Source organism: Protopterus annectens, chromosome 12.part0 (genome assembly GCF_019279795.1).
Source record: "Protopterus annectens isolate FY-2018-M chromosome 12.part0, PAN1.0, whole genome shotgun sequence".
NCBI lineage: Eukaryota > Metazoa > Chordata > Ceratodontiformes > Protopteridae > Protopterus > Protopterus annectens.
In genome coordinates, this window is record NC_056746.1 from 1,019,876,940 (window position 1) to 1,019,884,030 (window position 7,091).

The following is a 7,091-nucleotide window of genomic DNA, read 5'->3' on the forward strand; positions in this document are numbered from 1 at the left end:
TATTCCAGACCTTTAATGACAAAAGGAAAGAAAGCGGTCTATACCAACTAAACTGTCACCAAACACCTAAGACGACATACAAACCTTATAAAGTCCTTAAGGAAAGGCAAGATCTTTATAAAAACTGCAAGTAAAAGGCCCGGGAGTAAGAAGATGTGGAGAAAGAGAAACTTTGAAATGAAGTCTATATCTCCAACAACTTTGTCATATGACATAACATCAAGGTTGGTTGCTAGGCAGGTATAGGAAAAAAAGATCCAGCTTCTTTGTACCTTAGTTAACAGCGCTGACCCTACAGTTACAGATCTCTATTTTCAGAATAAATAGAGGATTCAGTGTTGAAACGTCTGATATTGTAAGGATGACAAATTAAAAAAAATCCTAATGTAGAACTCTCTTAACAGTGTGATGAAGACAGATTTATAAAAAATCTTAATTGTGCAGCTGTCAGGACTATAGTATAGATTTTTAAAACATGCCTGTGATATTGAGGTCATCACATTTGGGATGGTCATGAATGTGATTGCTAGGAGGACTATGTCTCATTAGGGAATAAAACCTACCATGACTATATCATATCTCATATCTTAAATGTCTTGGGTCAGTTAGAACATGATGTTTGTGGTCAGTTGGTCAGTCAGCTGATGATATACTAACTGTTGTAGGACAGAAATAAGCAAAATCATCATTTACAGAAATTCATTCTACTCCCACTACTCAATTTTAGAGGAACTGCTTTGTGTGTAAAAGACTAGTCCATAGGTAAGGGACTCCTATCTAACAACTTTATGGTTAGAAGCAGCAATGAAGAAACATTCCCTAGTTAACTGAGGTTCAGGAGGAAAATGGGATTGTATACTATTCTATCCACCCCTTCTTCAGTGTTTCTAAAAGGCAATTTCCAGTTCCTTCTCTTCTAAGAGGAAAAATATAAGGAAACAAGCATTATAACCAACAGCTCATGCTATCCAAGAGAATTTCAACAAAATCACCCCTTCCTACTTACCCCACCCCATCAGGCAACATGAGCTGTTCTTTATGTAATATTATTGTTGATGGAAACAGTAGTGCTGCTGTTTCACTTCCAGACAGGCCAAGGCTTCTTTTTCATGCATCATCTAGCACTCAAGAAGAACATACCAAGACCATCCTTAGCGGCATTATAGCAACCCCACCAGCATTTTATATGACCGATGGGACAAAGTTAAAAGCTGAGAAATAGAAAAACATCCTTGAAGTCCTTGAAAATGACCTTTTATTTGATACCTATATAGCCACTAACATCTACATACCATATGGAGTTGTTCGGCTGATCCTCCATGATGCTGAAAGTTACCTCACTCTGGTCAAAGTCTAGGAGCACTGCATTAAAAATGCAAGTTTCATATGAACTTGAACCTTGACCTTCTGGATCACTGTTATTGCCACTCTGCCATTAAGCTATTGAAGCAGCTGAAAAATGACACATTTTTAAAGCTTCATACCTCCCTTGTCCATATAGAAATCAATGAGAACACAAGAGTGAGTATATATATATATATATATATATATATATATATATATATATATATATATATATATATATATATACACATACACGTGTGTGTGTGTGTGTGTGTGTGTGTGTGTGTGTGTGTGTGTGTGTGTGTGTGTGTGTGTGTGTGTGCATGTGTGTGTGTGTGTGTGTGTAGGTAGGTATTCATTCATTTATTATAGTGTAACATACCAGATAGGACGACAGATTCAGAGACCATTTTCCATCCACAAGCATGGCTCACAATACATCACATACAGAATTAAGTGCAGAACGAGTACTCTGTAATGTACTCAGATGCTATCTGCTGCAACTGGAGATGGTATAAAGATTCTTTACAAAGACAATTGATGGGCTTCAAGACTTGTTATATAGTGAAAACCTATTGCAACCCCAGTCATTGTATCTTACTGCTTTCTTGCAATAAACATATACATGATGATAGATTTAAATGGAGTTCAGCTCTACAGAATGTTCTAACCCCTAGTGGGTTGAGTATGTATTTGTTCAAGGGGAATTGTAATTTAGTGCATCCAGGACTCTTTGGACATATTCAGATTTACTTTTACTATTTGAATGTATTTGTTTATTCTAATGCCCCAGGGACCTGAACACAAGAGGGTGCTCAGACAAAAAAAAAATGTAATTATTAACTGTACTATGGAATCAGAAAACTTCACATTTCAAAAGCTGCTACTGCTCCCTTACTCAATTAAACACAGCCCATCAATTCATACTTTGAAGAAGGAGTTGGATTAAATATGGGCACCTGAAAGTTTCAAAATAAGGTCTGGGGCATCAATTCCCTTGGTGGTTGATAGGCCTTATGCCTGATCACCAGACCTATGAATGTCTGAACTCAAGACCAGTACAACATGGGATACATCAGCATATCTGGATAAACAAGCTCAAGATGGGAGTGCTCAGTACAGGTCAGGCTTACAGAGAGGAAGGAGCTTACATAGCAATATTGGACAGAGGATGTATGCTTATACATCCCAGGAAGTTCACACCACAGGAAGCACCCTAGTTTCATAGAGACCATCAACATTCTCAGTTTTCAACTCTGCCACTTCAGCTATAGACAGCAACAACATAATATTAGGAATGGATTGTATTCAACAAAATACTGTTGGAATTGTGCTTGGGGAGCCCACTTCAGCTCTCTTTTAGTTCAAGGCAAGTGAACTTGAAAACACTGGCATTCTCACATCATCCTAAAGGAAATGAAAGCAATATACAGTCTTAACAAGTTTTTCAGGGCAGCTTTCATCTTGGTGCCTTTCAAACCAGTGCAGATGAAAACCACAATTATGTGGTATGTCAAAAAATGTGGATGGGCCAGTTCTTTACAATTCTATGGTGAGAGACTCTAGATCTGCCTTGGCACCACTTTTCACAATTTACGGCTCTCTGAAGAACATCTCCCAGGCCAAGACAATCAAATAGCAGACTCCTTCAGTAATCAAATAACCTATGTTTATTTTGGCTTTTTGGCAAAGAACAACAAAGTCCTGACTATGATACAGATGATAATGATTTTACCAGCATCATTGGCAGTGGGGAGCTGATCAGGGAAAGTGGAGTGAGTAATGGGCACCAGCCTATAATGGGGGCTGGGAGACAGCTTGATTAGCTATGATGTTTATGGTGAAATGGGAGCAGAGTTCACAGATCAAAGACTGAGCATGACTGCTTGGCTCTGTCAAGCTGGAATAAGCAGTAGCCTTTTAGAGTGCATGTACAGTACTGTACACATTCCCATAGAGGGGAATACATAGCCATCTGTCATGCAGGTGAGTATGTATACATATCAATCTACTAGGGTAGGGAACATCAATTATTGCCATCAGGGGAAAAAAAAAAAACATGATGGCTACCAACATGATGAGTTGCTTTGATCATTTCTCACCCCAAGGAGGAAGCCCCAGGGTCAGCTGAGCAAGGGAGGTGGGATGGCAGGCAGCAGGGATAAAAATAAAACAAGGATTTAACCCTTGTTCATTGAATGGAAAACAGCCCCAAAGACTTTGCATCATACCAGAATGTGGTGTGCCAGAAAAGGATCTGCTTACCATACAATTTAACAATCAGCTCCAAACATTTTGTTTCACACTGCTTTACCACTCAGTTTGGAGAAGAGACTTCATCTTCATTCGTGTAGAGTCAAACCTTGCCTGTACCTCCATTTCCAATGAGTCAGGAAGCTAGGTCCAGAATCAATACCTTCACAGGTGCAAGATAAGTATTGTTTCTCATAGAAAAGAAAATAACAAATGGAAATCCATCTGGGAAATTTAACACAAGGTGGATCAGCTCTGTGATATAATGTTATAGACTACATTACATAATGGAGCTTTATACTTACTCAGCTGATACATTCCACACATGTTGTGGTGTACCAAATGCAGTAGTTTGCATTTATACCATATGAAACCTCAGCTGTCATCTTTAGGCAACCCTAGTGTTCCTTTCAAATTCATTCTTTAGCTTACTCTGTCCATCTTGCACTACTAAACCTCTCTATTCATTGTCAACAAAGAAGTTGATCCTGTTCTCTGTTTCCTCAAGTATGTCTGAAAGCAACACATTTAAAAGTACCAAATCCAGGACAGACTCTACAAAACACCCCTTATTAGTGATGTCATCCCCTCACTAGAGCCACTTGTGTTAAACCCTCCAAACATGGAAGAGTGCAGTACTTCATTTTTGGTCATATTCCCCTTATTCTGTAGTTTTTTTCAGAGGCGACCTGTACAACAGTGATTTAAATACCTTGATAATATCATAGGGGAACACAACCACTGGTACAACCCATGTCGGTGTCTCTTGTCATCCAGTCATGAAACTATACTGGGTTCAAATGTCAGCTCATTTTGTCTAGGAAGAAATGTTGGTTGTTGTCGTGCAGCTTACATATTCTAGGAAAACAGATAACCTTTTCTAAATGATTCTATCCATGACTTTCACTGTCACTGTTATTAAGTGCACAGACCTGTAATTTCCAAGATTTTTTTCTCCTCCCCTTCCCATTGTATGAGGGTCCCAGACTTTGCCACCTTCCATTCCTCATGCACTTCTTCAGTGGTCAGTGATCTTTTCAAAGTGTCCATTAGGAGTTCTGCTGGCACAAGAGCCACATTTCCTAGGGACACTGTGAGGCAGCCCATCTGGTATCTATACCTTATTCTACTTTATACCAGCCATGTCCCTTTCAGCTTCCCCTTTTGTGTCCTGTACGTAAGCACTTAACTGTTTTCTTATTTGTTTAGGTTGTTTGCAAAGAATCTGCATGACTAGTTTGCTATGCAAATGAGCAGCAAAAGGGCTACATACTTTAGTCATGAGTTTGAGTCCCATTTCCACAAGATTTCTGTTAAGGCATTTAAGCAGACTATTGTTTCTGAGCCACCCCTTTAAATAGACATTCATGGCTAGAAGTACTTAACCAAAAGATAAAAATACAATGAAATATAAAACTATGAACACCAGAATGTGAAGAAAAGAGGGTTACATGATAAACATATCAAATATTACATGACCAAACACAATTAATGAAAAAAAAAACAAAGAAAAAAATACTTAAGGGCACAATAAGGCATATTTTGAAGAAGGGCAACCCCACTGTATCCTCCTTACTGGGACTTCACTTCCCCTTATTCTGACTCGGAGTTCAATGCACCTCAGGATAAGAGAGATAAGCAACAGACAAGGAAAACTCTCTAACTCTTTCTCTGCCATGCCTATAGCACTCAGGCATGTATAAATTGCTCATGTGTTCTTCTCACATCATACAAGAACAGTTACATTTTAAAGCTGTAATGCTCATTCAACTGAGACAACAGCAACCTTGTAATAAGCAACAGTAATAAGTAATAAGTAAGTCATTATGTACCAGTCCCGACCCACCCAATGACGAGGTATTAGTAATGCAAAATGAGTCTGGAAAGTGACCAAAAAAAAGGAAATACATGATAAATCAGAAAAACAACAATGAGTTTTTCGGCTTATCCCAGTTAGGGCTCGCCACAGTGGAACTCAGGTCCGCTAATGATTGGTAGTTGATTTTTATGTGCCAGGTTACCAGCCCTGATGCACAACCTTCAACAAAGGCACGCCCCATTCATGTATGCCTCCACACAGAAGATGCTCTAGCTGAGAATCGAATGGGACAACGTCTTGCTATGAGGCAACAATGCTACCGCAGCACCACCACCGCAGTATAAATCAGAAAAACAACATGTTTTCAAAAATATAAGATAACAGAGGCACTGGGAACTAAGGTCAGGTGGCACGATGCCAGAGTAATCCTATGGACTAGGCTTGTAAAGGCTCCAGAGCCATTAGCTTAGTACACACCTATGAGCCTATGAACCTATAAATGTAATCAGTTAATCAGACAGTACTAAGTGCATGCATCTACGATTTTGATCAAGGATGGCCAGTTAGGAAATGTAGCTTATAAGAAAAAGGTGACATAAAATAAGTGGGCTGTACTGAACTATTCTTGTTCTTTCCGTGATAACTGTTCTCTATGATTCTGACATTCTAATTTATAAGGAAAATAGGAACAATGACTAAAATTTGTGTGTATTTGCCTAGCCTGCCAGTAAAGTCTTCATAATTTCAAATATGGACCTGTGATGTATTGTATGCTTGCAAAAAGAAAAAGAAATTATATGACATACATTTAAAGACCTTTGTAGGAATTTTGTAATAATATTGTTCAGCCCACATACAGGATTAGTCAGTGTGCAAAAAAGTTCTAATACATTATAAAATATTTTGTTTTCATAACAGAGAACAATAATAATTATAGCTGCATCATTCTGATGCCCATTTTCATGGAAACAAATTGGAATGTTAAGCCTATATAGTTCCAAAGAACATCAGTACAAGGGTTCCATTTATGGTACTTGCTGAAAGAACTGGGGTGGGGGGCTTAGCCCGTGTGAGTGCATTTTCCTTGAGGGAGATAAGGTAAGCAGACAAAAATATGTATAGCAATTAAATTCACTCCTTCAATCTTATTTAGATTTTTAACTTCTAATAATCTGTATATTAAGCAGAAAAAAATAAAGCTCCACCCGTGGTGGTGGTGCAGCGGTAGCGTTGTTGCCTCACAGTAAGACGCTGTCCAGTTCGATTCTCAGCTAGAGTGTCTTCTGAGACATGCGTGAATGGGCGTACCTTCATTGAAGGTTGTACGTTAGGCCTGGCAAGCCGGTATGTAAAAATCAACTGCCAATTATTAGCGGACCGGAGTTCCACTGTGGCGACCCCTAACCGGGAAAAGCCGAAAGACACAAACAAAAGGGCTTCTCAGTCAGAGTTCCAGATTTTATGCATGGCCACTGAAACAAGGATATCAATAACATGTGGAGGAAATTAAACACCTTCAGAGGCCCCATGATGTTTAAGAGATACTGCTAATTAGCAAAGTGTACTATGTTATCTGGTGCTCTGTGTGGCAAATGAACGTTGGAGGCCTCATAAAGCTGTACATGTCTAGAGGAAAGGCAACATGCTTGAACCAGCTAGGAATGAGACACAAGAA